Source organism: Zootoca vivipara, chromosome 6 (assembly GCF_965207765.1).
Source record: "Zootoca vivipara chromosome 6, rZooViv2.hap1.1, whole genome shotgun sequence".
In the NCBI taxonomy this organism is placed as follows: Eukaryota; Metazoa; Chordata; class Lepidosauria; order Squamata; family Lacertidae; genus Zootoca; species Zootoca vivipara.
The window spans coordinates 94,502,030-94,517,874 of NC_142589.1; positions in this window are offsets into that span (position 1 = coordinate 94,502,030).

The following is a 15,845-nucleotide window of genomic DNA, read 5'->3' on the forward strand; positions in this document are numbered from 1 at the left end:
CTGGTCTTGGGAGGGGCGATTTTTTACGGATAGATGATCCGTTTTATAAAAATGCAGGTGTGTGTGTGTAGATCAAAGGATACCCTCTCGAAACATATTTTCCCCCTCTTCAGAAACAACAATAATTCATCTTTTTATTATTATGATCCGGGGGTTGCAAATGGGGCGATTCATCCCATCACACACACTCGCTTCCTCGAGAGTAAGCCTCCGTCCAACTTACTTCTGTGACTAGACGGGTCTAAATCTGCACGGTTGCCGAAGACAAGGCGCTTCCGGCTAACAGACCCATTGAAAGCAACGGTTATGCATAAGACTATTTAAATACCGGTATACTCCTCTCTTTTCGTAGGGCGGCAACAAGTCTCGAAGCGACTTGTCCAACAAGCTGGGAACACAAAGATACTATATTAAAAAAATGTCCAAACCACGCGAAGTTCTAAAAGTGTTTTAGTCCCCCCCCTCCCGCAACAAATCAATAGGTCGAAAAATATCCTTCTACAACCAACCAAAATAAAAATAAAAAATAACCACAAAAAAGGCAGGCCAAAAATCAGGCATATGACTTGAGACAGCACAACAATAATTATGAGCGTATTTGAATACAGCCCATAATTTAGTTGCACACGGCCCATAATAATACCAGTGTGGCTTGTTGTTGAGCAACAGAATAGAGTAGACCCATTGAAATTGATGGGCATGCCTGATTTAGGCCCATTAACTTTAGGGGGGTTATTCTATTGTTTAGTTGGAATATTATGACGACGACGACGATGTCACGCCCAGAAATTACTTCTTGCTCTTTCTCTCTGCTTCCTTTATCCTTTTAGATCCCCGCTCCGGACAAAACTTAATTTTTTTAAAAAGGGGAAATTTGGTAACAAGGAACCGGGCGTGTGTGTGTGTGTGTGTGTGTGTGTGTGTGTGTGTGTGTGTGTTGTATATTTCACCTTCTTTTTCACTTTCCGGGGAAGGGTGCTTTCCTAAGGCCATCCCTTCCGAGGCGCGCTGACGGCTTCTTAAGCAACCCTCAACCCCATCTGTTTTAGTTGGCACCCCCAAATTTATTTTGAAAGCATGACATGTAACTTCTTTGCCACCAGAAAGCAGATTTTAAAAGCGAGGCCAGATCCAAGCTGCAAATCCCTCTGTGCGCCTTCGCCAACAGCTCAGAAGAAAACCGGATTGAAACCGGATTGGACCGACTTCAGAGTAAACGTGCCTTGGACCGGAACCCAAGTTCCTTCCCTCTGGAGTAGGAGACCTGCCGTCGCTGCCTCCTCTTACTTTTTTCTCAAAACGCCCTTTTCTGTCCCCTCCCTCCAGCTAAATCAGGCTGTAACCCCCTAAAACCCCATTTATCTAGGAGGTAAGTCCTGGCTGGGGTTGGGTGCGCGCTGTCAATCATTACCTCGCAGAAGGCGCCCTTACATCATTCTCCTTTTGTACTTGGTGCAGTTGGAAACCAAAGTCCAAACAAACCCTTCAAGCTTGGCGATCTTGCAGATTAAATCCGCCCCCCCCCCCGCTCCCAGCTCCACAAATTTCCCTCTTCCAAACCTCGCGCGCACACGCACACACAAACTTCAGGGCAAGGCAGGCTGGAGCTAGATTTCTGAAAATCATTTCATTCAACATTCTGGGCTAGCGAACAAAAAACTTGATGTTTTGGGCGAGAAGAGGATTAGACTGAGAGTCCATAGCTGCCAAGTTATCCCTTTTTTTAAGGGATTTTCCCTTATGCTGAATAGGCTTCCTCGCGAGAAAAGGGAAAACTAGGCAGCTATGCTGAGAGTTTTTGGGTCCGAAATTTGACAGGCTCGGGAATTAGCTGTCCTCCCCCCCCGCCCCGTGTGCAGTGCAAGTAAACTAAAAACAGCAACCCCCCCCCAAAAAAACCATACCACCCATCGATCCCTTCCCTACAATCTAGAAAGGGGTGGCGCACTCAGAGGGAACCGTCCAAGACGCCACACACAAACATAACACAATTTCTTAAAATTATCCATCTGAACAAGAAATAAAGGAAAGAAAAAAAGGGATTTCTCCAACCTCACTATCAATTTTACTGCGGCATTGATTTTATTTCTTCCTCCCCCACCTCACCAGTCTGCTTTCCTCATTTCCCCGGAAGCATTTTAACCACAATTTATTTATTTTTTTGAACCACAATATAGCCATTATTCCCCCCACTTTGATGTTCAGTGCGAATAGAGGGTTTAAGTTTAGAGGACCTATAAAATTAAAAGGGAGCGCTTTCTTTCTTTCTTTCTTTCTTTCTTTCTTTCTTTCTTTCTTTCTTTCTTTCTTTCTTTCTTTCTCTCTCTCTCTCTCTCCCTCTCTCTCCTACAAAATACACAAACAAAAAATAATTTCCACCCACAGAGTAATACGGCCCTGCCCTTCCACCGGTTTAAGATTCTTAGTCTGGCTTGATGATTTACCTGACAGTATTTTTTTTTAAATAATAATAATAATAATAAACCGCGCGAGCGCACTCTTAGCGAAACTGACAAGGCCTTGCAGATTTCACGGGGGGGGGTGCGGGTGGCGGGGCTGCATCGCTTCACTCTTTTTGAGAGAGAGAGAGAGAGAGAGAGAGAGAGAGAGAGAGAGAGAGAGAGAGAGAGAGAGAGAGAGAGAGAGAGAGAGAGAGAGAGAGAGAGAGAGAGAGAGAGAGAGAGAGAGAGAGAGAGGAGGGGGGAAATCTCTCTCCCTTTCCGCGTGAAATAGACAAGGGGCTGGTAAATTTCCTTCTGAACAGGCAAGACCCTGCGCCAAATTGATCGGAATGGGAGTTTAATCGATCGGGCTCCGCATCGATCCGCATCGATCCTCTTCCCGTCGCTTAGCAAGCCTCGCGCGCGCGCGCACCCAGCCCCACTGCAGCAAAACCAAGGGAGGTGGAAAGAATCAATGGGTGGGGTTTATTACGTGTGTGTGTGTGTGTGTGTGTGTGTGTGTGTGTGTTTGTGTCTTAACTTCCAGAAACAAGTTCCTTGGGTTGTGTTTTTTTTTAAAAAAACTTTTTTTTTACAAAAAAAGTCAGAAAGACCCCTAACACGGGGAGGTGTTTGCGTGTCCGCATGTACCCGCCTTCTTAAATGATTCAGTTCTGCGGGGACCTGGAAGCATTTTTCCGCCGTTTACGCCTGAAGGAGTATTTTCATCACACACAAGAACAAGACAAAGTAGAACAAACTACATCCCCACAACACAACACCTCTCAACTTACTGGGGAACAACCATCACCCTCCAAACGCATCAATGAACAGAACATTGACCACCAACTACCACCGAAAAGAAGTTACACAAAAAGGGACTCCACATGGACCCCTCCTGATGGACGCAATACCACACTAGATCTGTACATCGAATGCTTCCGCCACAGAATCCAAACGGATGTGACCAGAAAACACCATCGCTTACAACAAAATCTAAACCATGCTGAAAGGAGAGCCATAGAAAATCTCAGGAACAACCCAGACATTATAATTAAAGAGGCAGACAAGGGTGGAGCTGTCGTCATCATGAACAAAACTGATTACATCCAAGAGGCCCACAGACAACTTTCCAATACTGCCTTTTACATGAAATTGGACTCAGACCCCACACAAGCATACAAAAAAGAACTGAACAAGATTATTAAGGAGCTACCCCTACACATCCAAGAACAGATCCTCACAAACACACCAGCGGAACCTCGGCCAGGAACTTTCTATCTTCTACCCAAAATACACAAACCAGGAAACCCAGGACGCCCCATCATCTCAGGTATTGGCACCATTACAGTGGGTGTTTCCGGCTATATGGACTCTGTTCTGAAACCATATGCTATCAGTGCTCCCAGCTACGTACGTGACACCACAGATTTTCTGAGGAAAATACAATATTTGAACAATCTTCCTAACGATACTATACTAGCCACTATGGATGTGGAATCTCTATATACCAACATCCCACACAATGATGGTTTACAAGCCATAAGGAACACCATTTCAGATAAAACCACAGCGGACTTTGCTACCAAACTCTGCCACTTTGTCCTTACCCACAACCACTTCAAATTTGGTGATGACCTGTTCCTCCAGATCAGCGGCACAGCCATGGGCACCCGCATGGCCCCACAGTATGCCAACATCTTCATGGCAGATTTAGAACAACGTTTCCTTAACTCCTACCCACTCAAACCTCTCCTGTACCTGCGATACATTGACGATATTTTTATTATCTGGACACATGGACAACAGACCCTGGAAACCTTCCACCAGACATTCAATGACTTTCACCCCACCATCAACCTAACAATGAACCAATCTATGCAAGAAATACATTTTTTGGACACTACTATAAAAATACAGGATGGACGTATAGACACCACCTTATACAGAAAACCAACTGACCGACAAACATATCTACATGCTTCTAGCTACCATCCCAAACATACCAAACAATCCATCGTATACAGCCAGGCCTTACGTTACAACCGCATCTGTTCCAACTCTACAGACAGAGAATCTCACCTAAGAGATCTACAGCAAACCTTTTTAGAACTAAAATATCCACCTGATGAAGTTAAACAACAGATCAACAGAGCCAGACAGATACCTAGAGAGAACCTGCTGCAAGACAGACCCAAAAAAGAAAATAACAGAACACCACTAGTCATCACATACAGCTCCCAAGCTAAAACAGTACAACGCATCATCAGAGATCTACAGCCTCTCCTGGACAATGACCGCTCCCTTTCTCAAGCTCTGGGAGGAAGACCTTTCATTGCCTACAGACAGCCACCCAATCTTAAACAACTCCTCACCCACAATAATACAACCACCAGACTTAACATGGACACTGGTACCAGAGCCTGCAATAAACCCAGATGCCAACTTTGCTGCCACATACACCCAGACAACACCATTACTGGCCCCAACAACATCCAACATACCATCTCAGGACTATTTAATTGCTCATCCTCTAACATTGTGTATGCCATCAAATGCCAACAGTGCCCTTCAGCTCTCTATATTGGACAAACAGGCCAAACCCTACGCCAAAGGATAAATGGACATAAATCTGACATCAGGAACCAGAAGACAGAAAAACCAGTAGGAGAACACTTCAATCTCCCAGGACATTCTATACAAGATCTCAAAGTAGCTGTCTTACTACAAAAGAATTTCAGAAATAGACTGGAAAGAGAAGTTGCTGAATTGCAACTTATCACCAAGCTCAAAACCATGGAGGGACCTGGTTTGAACAGAGATATCGGGTTCTTATCTCATTATACATGATAAGCGATCTTCAGCCATCTCAACCCTTGCTTTTTCATGCAAAACCATTTGCAGTCGTTTGCGGTCATCAACAGCTATCAGTCAGTCAATCACCCATTTCCACCACCCTTCTGAGTGATCCCCCCTCCCCATCCCCACCCCTCCCCACCCCTTCTCTACATAAGTGCCTGGAAACTTCCATTTCACTGTATCTGAAGAAGTGTGCATGCACACGAAAGCTCATACCAAAATAAAAACTTAGTTGGTCTTTAAGGTGCTACTGAAGGAATTTTTTTATTTTTCTTAAATTGAAGTCGTCGAGCAGTTCACCAGGAACATTCCTGTTGGTTTCGATGGCAATATTCTGGAGGAAATCGGCCTGTGGGTTTCAATCTTGTTTGCAGCTTAAAAAAATGCATTAAAAAAAAGAGAGATAAAGGAATGTGGGGAGGGGAGGTAGGAGAAAGCCTGATCCTTTCAACAGTGTCCTGCTTTGAGTTTAGCTTCTCAGATAGGCATCGCAAACGACGCCTTTTAAAGCAGAACCCGCGCGCGCGCGCCTCGACTCACCCACTCGCCTAGGCGTAAAAAGGACACATTCGAAGTTTCTCTCCAACACAGCAAATCCCCTCCTTCCGTTCCTCTCTTCCTCTCCCTATTCTGCCTGCCTCTCTCTAACGGATGATGCCCAAATGCGCATCTTTTGACTGTGTGCGAAACAAACATTTCTGTTGCCCACGCTACTCTTTTTATCTTTTGCGGGTAGGAGGAATGCTACAGAATGTGGGCTTTATGTTGTTGTTGTTTAGTCGTTTAGTCGTGTCCGACTCTTCGTGACCCCATGGACCATAGCACGCCAGGCACTCCTGTCTTCCACTGCCTCCCGCAGTTTGGTCAGACTCATGTTCGTAGCTTCGAGGACACTTTCCAACCATCTCGTCCTCTGTCGTCCCCTTCTCCTTGTGCCCTCAATCTTTCTCAACATCAGGGTCTTTTCCAAGGATTCTTCTCTTCTCATGAGGTGGCCAAAGTATTGGAGCCTCAGCTTCAGGATCTGTCCTTCCAGGGAGCACTCAGGGCTGATTTCCTTAAGAATGGATAGGTTTGATCTTCTTGCAGTCCATGGGACTCTCAAGAGTCTCCTCCAGCACCATAATTCAAAAGCATCAATTCTTCTGCGATCAGCCTTCTTTATGGTCCAGCTCTCACTTCCATACATCACTACTGGGAAAACCATAGCTTTAACTATACGGACCTTTGTCGGCAAGGTAATGTCTCTGCTTTTTAAGATGCTGTCTAGGTTTGTCATTACTTTTCTCCCAAGAAGCAGGCGTCTTTTAATTTCGTGACTGCTGTCACCATCTGCAGTGATCAAGGAGCCCAAGAAAGTAAAATCTCCCACTGCCTCCATTTCTTCCCCTTCTATTTGCCAGGAGGTGATGGGACCAGTGGCCATGATCTTGGTTTTTTTTATGTTCAGCTTCAGACTTTATACAAAAAGTCTAAAGTTCTGGGCTTTATACAAAAGTTCTAATAGAGGTTGCTTCTTGCTGTATTATCCAGAGCAACAATAACCGGGGGTTGTACCGTATAAGTCCTGCTCAGAGTAGACCCATTGGAATGAGCGGGCTTCTATAAGGGTCTCAGTTTCAATGGGTTTGGTCTGATGGGTGGCCCCTAAAATGTTGTCCTCAGAGTAGACCCACTGAAGTTCCGTTCATTCATGAAGTTTGGTTCATTCATTCCAATGGCTGTTTGAGTAAGGCTGGCTTTGGGTACTCCCTCTTCTTAGTTATAGTTAATTAATTCATACTGACACGATGAATAATAATTGCAATTATTATAATAAAGCTGAATGTCGGAATATTCAGGACACATAACAGAAATCACTTCTTCACATTGTGTTATGGAACAGGAAGCAGTGTTGACCAACTTCAGACTCTCCAGGTGTCCCTATTTTCCAGGAGAAGAATCATAGAATACTGTAGAATGGAATCATAGAATAGAAGAAGAAGAAGAAGAAGAAGAAGAAGAAGAAGAAGAAGAAGAAGAAGAAGAAGAAGAAGAAGAAGAAGAAGAAGAAGAAGAAGAAGAAGAAGAAGAAGAAGAAGAAGAAGAAGAAAAGAGTTTGGATTTGATATCCTGCTTTATCACTCCCCGAAGGAGTCTCAAAGCTGCTAACATTCTCCTTTCCCTTCCTCACCAACAACAAACACTCTGTGAGGTGATTGGGGCTGAGAGACTTCAGAGAAGTGTGACTATCCCAAGGTCACCCAGCAGCTGCATGTGGAGGAGCAGAGATTACGAGTCTACCGCTCTTAACCACTACACCACACTGGCTAGTCCCAGATTTACAGAAGCCATCCTGGTTTCTGATTTGATCCCGGAATGTCCTGCTTTTCCTTAGGACATTCCTATTTTTATCAGAGAAATGATGGAGGGTCTGGAGTTATGTGAGCCCCTGAGCCAAGGAGATAAGTAACCTTTAGAAGACTTCTGAAAGCAGCCCTGTATAGGAAAGGGTTTTTAAATGTTTAATGTTTTATTATGTTTTTATATATGTTGGAAGCCATCCAGAGTTGCTGTGACAACCCAGCCAGATGGACAGGGTATAAATAAATTATTATTGTTATTAAAAACAGACGCGGGTGGCACTGTGGTCTATACCACTGAGCCTCTTGGGCTTTCCGATCAGAAGGTTGGCGGTTCAAATCCCCGTGACGGGGTGAGCTCCCGTTACTCTGTCCCAGCTCCTGCCAACCTAGCAGTTCGAAAGCACGCCAGCGCAAGTAGATAAATAGGTACGACTGCGGTGGGAAAGTAAACGGCATTTCCGTGCGCTCTGTTTTCCGTCATGGTGTCCCATTGTGCCATAAGTAGTTCAGTCCTGCTGACCACATGACCTGGAAAGCTGTCTGCGGACAAACGCCGGCTCCTTCGGCCTGAAAGCGAGATGAGCGCCGCAACCCCAGAGTCACCTTTGACTGGACTTAAGTGTCCAGGGGTCCTTTACCTTTATATAACAAAATATAACAAAAAACTTCCCTATCCAGGGCTGCCTTCAGATGTCTTCTAAAGGTTATCTAGTTACTTACCTCCTTGTCTTGGGGGGTTGCATGATTCCCTACCCTCCAACATTTCTCTGATGAAAATAGGGATATCCTAAGAAAAAGTGGAGGAACGTGGGTGGCGCTGTGGGTTAAACCACTGAGCCTAGGGCTCGCCGATCAGAAGGTTGGTGGTTCGAATCCCCATGATGGAGTGAGCTCCCGTTACCAACCTAGCAGCTCCTGCCAACCTAGCAGTTTGAAAGCATGCAGTGCAAGTAGATAAATAGGTACCGCTCTGGCGGGAAGGTAAATGGTGTTTACGTGCGCTGCTCTGGTTCCCCAGAAGCAGCTTAGTCATGCTGGCCACATGACCTGGAAGCTGTCTGCGGACAAACGCTGACTCCCTCAGCCCACCCAGGGAAAGCTTGGGGCATGATTTCTGCATTGCAGGGGGTTGGACTAGATGACCCTCGGGGTCATTTCCTGTTCTATGATTCTATGATTCCTTTTGCTCAAGGTTTACCTATTGCCTAATTTTGCTTTTGTGTGATCACATGTTAAAGGCTCAGGTCAATTCTGTGTCCAGGGCGACTGTCTACCCGCTCCATCTGGTACGCAGGATGAGACCCTCCCTGCCCACAGACTGTCAGGCCAGAGTGGTGCATGCTCTGGTTATCTCCCACTTGGACTACTGCAATGCGCTCTCTGTGGGGCTACCTTTGTAGGTGACCCGGAAACTGCAACTAATCCAGAATGCGGCAGCTAGACTGGGATCTGGGAGTGGCCGCCAAGACCATATAACACCGGTCCTGAAAGACCCACATTGGCTCCCAGGACGTTTCTGAGCACAATTCAAAGTGTTGGTGCTGACCTTGAAAGCCCTAAACAGCCGTGTTTCCATGAAGGAGCGTCTCCACCCCCATCGTCGAGCCCGGACACTGAGGTCCAGCTCTGAGGGCCTTTTGGCAGTTCCCTCCCTGTGAGAAGTGAGGTTACAGGGAACAAGGCAGAGGGCCTTCTCGGTGGTGGCGCCTGCCCTGTGGATCGCCCCCCCCAGATGTTAAGGAAATAAACAACTATCTGACTTTCAGAAGACATCTGAAGGCAGCCCTATATTGGGAAGTTTTTAATGTTTGATGTTTGATTGTCTTTTTAATATTCTGTTGGGATCCACTGCTAGCTTTAATGATGTCAACAGTGGAATTGACAGAGAGATGGGGACCAGCCTGTCAATATCATCCATCTCTGGTTGTGGATGGGGAGGGAGAGGGAGAGGGAGAGGGAGAGGGAGAGGGAGAGGGAGAGGGAGAGGGAGAGGGAGAGGGAGAGGGAGAGGGAGAGGGAGAGGGAGGGTCTCTCATAAGGCTAGACCTCAGGGACTTCCAACAACCCTGAATGTCAGAAGGAAGCAGGACAGGCCTTGTTCACACAACGTAGAGTTAAACGACGGGCATTTGTTCCCACAAAATGATGGGCTGGAAAGACCAGGGTTCAAATCCTCATTCAGAAATGAAGTTCACTAGGTGGGATCTTGGGGGTGTGTGTGTGTGTGTGTCAATCGCTGCCTCTCAGCCTAACCTGCCTCACAGGGTTGTTGTGAGGGTAGAATTAGGGGTGAGGGTATAACCATGTACTACTGTATACCACCTTGAGTTTTGGAGGATGTCTAGCTTCCTGTTCTCACAGTGGCCAACCAGATGCCCTAATGGGAAACCATGAATGGAACTAAATCATTTATTTACTACATTTATAACACAGGTCCTAAAGAATCTACATTGGCTCCCAGTACATTTCCAGGCACAATGCAAAGGATTGGTGCTGACCTTTAAAGCCCTAAATAGCCCAGTAAACCTGAAGGAGCATCTCCACCCCCATCGTCCAGCCCAGACACTGAGGTCCAGCTCCGAGGGCCTTCTGGCAGTTCCCTCCCTGCGAGAAGTGAGGTTACAAGGGACTAGGCAGAGGGCCTTCTCGGTGGTGGCACCCGCCCTGTGGAATGCCCTCCCATCAGATGTCAAGGAAATAAGCAACTATCTGGCTTTTAGAGGACATCTAAAGGCAGCCCTGTTAGGGAAGTTTTCAATGTTTGATTTTTTTTTTACTGTGTTTTTAATCTTCTACTGCGAGCCACCCAGAATGGCTGGGCCAGCCAACCAACAACCAAATGTTGTTGTGTTTAATGTCTGATGTTTTATTGTGTTTATCGGACCATTGGAATCTAGTTAGTGGCGCTCATATTATGGGGTCTACTCATGAGTATGGTTAATGCCTTGCTCAATTGAGCTAGCCACCCAGGGTTTTCCTGGGCCACTATGGAAGATATGGAAGAGAACATCTATCGCTTTCAGAGAAAGGTTACCTTTGAGATCCGTCTGTGAAGGAGGGAGGAAGGGAAGGAAAAATCAATGCACACTATAGTGTGAGATTGAGAAAGACAACATCCATCTATCACTTAGAGCTTCGATGGGATTAGAATAGTCTTGTCAACAACCGATGGCTTAAAGAGACCATTTCAGCACCTTCTCCCTCTTCTGCGTTTGTGAGATCACGCACAAACAAACCTTTCCCCTTTCTTGATTCATCATCGCTGCCACAATAATAGCCTGGGCACCCTAATGGCCAGAACCAGAACGGGGTGGGTGGGGTGGGAGGCACAATTATTTGCTGTGATTCTGCATGGTGCAGGATGTCACAAAACCGTAAGAAAGTCAGAAAAGCCCGCTGGATCAGGGCCTAACCGGTGTTAGAAACTGAGATAAGCAAGCTAGGAGCTAAAAGGTACCATAAACCTAGGTTACGGGCGCAACCACGGAATGCCTAGGTGCTTTTTTATTTATTTATAATAACAAGAATACAAAGCTGAAAATGAATGAACTGCAGCTGAAATATTATGTTCCTTTTTCACATGGTCTAGTTCAGGGGTCAGCAAACTTTTTCAGCAGGGGGCCGGTCCACTGTCCCTCAGACCTTGTGGGGGGCCGGACTATGTTTTTTTGGTGGGGGGAATGAACAAATTCCTATGCCCCACAAATAACCCAGAGATGCATTTTAAATAAAAGCAAACCTTCTACTCATGTAAAAACACGCTGATTCTCGGACCGTCCGTGGGCCAGATTTAGAAGGTGATTGGGCCAGATCCGGCCCCCGGGCCTTAGTTTGCCTACCCATGTTCTTAAGTGTAGGACTCTCTGTAGAAATCCAGACACTCCAAAACTTCACTGATAAAAAATAGGGACATTCCTCCTCCTCCTCCTCCTCCTCCTCCTCCTCCTCCTCCTCCTCCTCTTTCTTCTTCTCCTCCTCTCCCTTCTCCTTCTCCTCCTCCTCCGCTTCCTTCTTCTTCATCTCTTCTCTTTCTCCTCCTCCTCCTCCTCCTCCTCCTCCTCCTCCTCCTCCTCCTCCTCCTCCTCCTCCTCCTCCTCCTCCTTCTTCTTCTTCTTCTTCTTCTTCTTCTTCTTCTTCTTCTTCTTCTTCTTCTTCTTCTTCTTCTTCTTCTTCTTCTTCTTCTTCTTCTTCTTTCCCACCCATCTGACTGGATTGCCCCAGCTGCTCTGGGCAGCTTCCAACAGATATAAAAACATAACATGAAACATTAAAAAAAACTTCCCTATACCCTCCAACATTTCTCCAATAAACATTTGTTGTTGTTTAGTTCTTTAGTTCAACTCTTTGTGACCCCATGGACCAGAGCACGCCAGGCACTCCTGTCTTGCACTGCCTCCCGCAGTTTGGTCAGACTCATGTTAAGGGGTGATATGATAGCCATGTTCAAATATATAAAAGGATGTCATATAGAGGAGGGTGAAAGATTGTTTTCTGCTGCTCCAGAGAAGCGGACACGGAGCAATGGATTCAAGCTACAAGAAAGAAGATTCCACCTAAACATTAGAAAGAACTTCCTGACAGTAAGAGCTGTTCGACAGTGGAATTTGCTACCAAGGAGTGTGGTAGAGTCTCCTTCTTTGGAGGTCTTTAAGCAGAGGCTTGACAGGCATATGTCAAGAATGCTTTGATGGTGTTTCCTGCTTGGCAGGGGGGTTGGACTGGATGGCCCTTGTGGTCTCTTCCAATTCTACGATTCTATGATTCTATATTGGTAGCTTCGAGAACAATAAAAATAGGGAAGTCCTATTCCATCCCCTCCAGCATTTATCCCATGAAAAGAGGGACGTCCTATTCCATCCCCTCCAATGTTTCTCCCATGAAAATAGGGATGTCCTAAGGAAAAGTGGGACATTCCAGGATCAAATCAGAAACTGGGGCGGCTTCTTTAAATTTGGGACTCTCCCTGGAAAATAGAGACACCAGGAGGGTGTGGGAGACGCTCTCCAAAATAAGAGCGAATGGAGATGGGTGTTAGTTTGTTTCGTTTTGGCTGGGGAGGAGAGAAAACATTTGCCTTGCGGTCTGACTGCAGAAGCTGTTGTTTGTTTTTAAAAAAGCCACGATCAGAACAGAGTTATGGCATTAAGCAGATTACAAAAGAAACCTCTGGGAGGAAGGAAAAGCAAGATGGAGATGGACAGAGGAGTGGGGGGGGAGGGGGCGCCGAGGAAGGAGCAGGCTGAGGCAATTGAGTGCCTTTATCAATATTTCTCCCGAAAATGTATAATGCATTTTCTTTTCTGAAAAATTAATAACCTTGCTTTGTCTCTATCGACGTTTCCCTCCGGCTCGCGGTGGACGTCCAGTGGAAATCGAGCAGGGAGGGAGAAGGAGCTGGCTGACCCTCAACAAGTCCAGCTTTGGTACCCTTTCAGGGCTGGCAGCAGAAAATGCACCTCGTTTCCAGACATCAAATCTTGTTTCCAGACATCAAATCTCGTTTCCAGACATCAAATTTTTTAAAGAAGCATCATCATACAACACAAAGAAAAACCTAGTTGGAAACAATTCCCCCCCTACGTTTTTAGCTGTTCATATTTGATCTTTGAGTCCCTATCAGCGAAAAATTCGAAAGCACGTCAAAGCGCAAGTAGATAAGTAGGTACCGCTACAGCGGGGAGGTAAGCAGCGTTTCGGTGCGCTGCTCTGGTTCGCCAGAAGCGGCTTAGTCATGCTGGCCACATGACCTGGAAGCTATACGCCGGCTCCCTCGGCCAGTAAAGCGAGATGAGCGCCACAACCCCAGAGTCGGTCACGACTGGACCTAATGGTCAGGGGTCCCTTTACCTTTACCCAGGGCCGGATTTAGGTTTGATGAGGTCCTCAGCTACTGAAGGTAATGGGAGTCTTTATATGTCCAGCTGCCTTTTGTCAACAACAAATGGTCACTGTTTTTTGTGTTGAATATATGCTATATGGTCATTGATGGACCTAATAGGTATCTCAAGCCATTTGCACATGCAGAATGTAGGCACCCTATATATAGAAAGGAACAAACCAGTGATATTTGAGGGAGCAGGCTAGCAGGCGGGGCCCATGACTTACATCACAGGAGCCTACACAACACAAAACACTGTTGCTGTATGGAGGTTTTATTTTATTTTATTTTTATCTTATATTTTGGAAATGTGCATCCAGGTTTCTTTTTCCTTTAAATTTTTTTGGGGCCCCCAAGAGAGTGGGGCCCTAAGCTATAGCTTGTTTAGCTTATATGTAACCTGGCCCTGACAAAAAAAGAGAAAAACTCACTAAAAAAACCACACACACAAAGAAATTACAAACATATACCCATAAATCCAAAAGATCTTACAAACTCATGTTATCTTCTTTTCTATTCCCAATTCTGTTCTTATAGACTTCCTTCCTCCTCAATGCGGTTCTAATTTTTCTTTCTTGGTAAACTGTCTCTTTTCATCATCTTTCTCCATATAATATACTTGTAACCCTTATTTTGTTTTGCAGAAATTACTCAAAGCAAGTCCAGGTTTTTATCTGAGGACACAGTTGTTGTTTTTTTTAAGATACTCTTTAAACATTCCCCACTCTTTTAGGGATTTTAACTTGAACTGTCCCCGAATTGCATCTGTCGTTTTCGCCAGCTCGAGATAATCGAATAATTTATCCTGCCACTCTTTTTTTAGTTGGTACTACATCACTTTTTCTCCAGTTTTTGGCAATTAATATTCTTGCTGCCGTGGTTGCGTATAAGAACATGTTCTTATTTTCATTTAAGATACTTGATTCTAGTAGGCCCAATAAAAAGACTTCTGGTCTCTTTATGAAATTTTGTATATATATATGGTAAAGGTAAAGGGACCCCTGACCATTAGGTCCAGTCGTGACCAACTCTGGGGTTGCACGCTCGTCTTCCATTATTGGCCGAGGGAGCCGGCATATAGCTTCCAGGTCATGTGGCCAGCATGACAAAGCCATTTCTGGCAAACCAGAGCAGCACATGGAAACACTGTTTACCTTCCCGCTGTAGCGGTTCCTATTTATCTACTTGCATTTTGACGTGCTTTCGAACTGCTAGGTTGGCAGGAGCTGGGACCAAGCAACGGGAGCTCACCCCGTCACAGGGATTCAAACCGCCGACCTTCTGATCAGCAAGCCCTAGGCTCAGTGGTTTAACCACAGCGCCATCTGTGTCCCTCCCCATATATATATATATATATATATATATATATATATATATATATACACACACACACACACACTAGCTGGCCCTGCATGCGTTGCTGTGCATTAGTCTGTGAAATGGAGGGTAATAGCCCCCCTTCAGATACCCCTGAGCCTCAGAGTCCCCCTGAGTCGAGGCAAGATACTGTGGAGAGGGCAGGTTTCATCCCGGTGTCCCCCCCCCCTGTTCTGACCCATTACGTATCCCTGCCCTCTATTCGCCCCCACCTCCACTTGGCCTAGTCTGGAAAGCGGCCTCGTCTGCAAAGCCGAGGTGAGATATTGTGGAGAGGGCAGGTTTCATCCCTGTGTCTCCCCCCAACCCTGTTCTGACCCATTACTTATCCCTGCCCTCTATTCACCACCACCCCTACCTCCACTTGGCCTAGTCTGGAAAGCAGCCTAGTCTGTCTGATAATGGCCGCCTTGGTGGTTTCAGTTGCTTGGTTGATGATGTCATTTGGTTTGTGGGTGTGGCTTAGATTTCACAGGAAGGGAGGGGGTGGAGGAGGGTACTACGCCACTTGAGGGCGCTGTTTGACTTGGTGGAAAACCAGGTCTACACCTGCCCAGGTGTGTGATTTGAGGGGCTTTTGCCCCCAACAACGCTCGGGGAGTGGCCTGGATCGTTGTGTCAAAATTTCAGGACGATCAGTCAAGCGGTTACGGAGAAAAGTGTAGAACGCAGTTTCACGATTTTTTCTAGTTAGCATGCACCGAAGTCTAGCGTTGTTATGTATTAAGCTTGGATCCTAGAACAATAGGCAAGTAGGATCCTAGAATGCAAGAACTGATTGGCTTGCGGGAGAAGACCAATCAGGCCCCAGGAGGGAAGGTAAATCAGCCAATCAGACGGTACCCATTGTATAAATAATGTATATAAAAGCCTGAGGTTTGGAGGGCTTTTCATTCACTGTTTTACAAGCTGCAAAAAAGAGCACGGAGTCACTACTGTACAGGA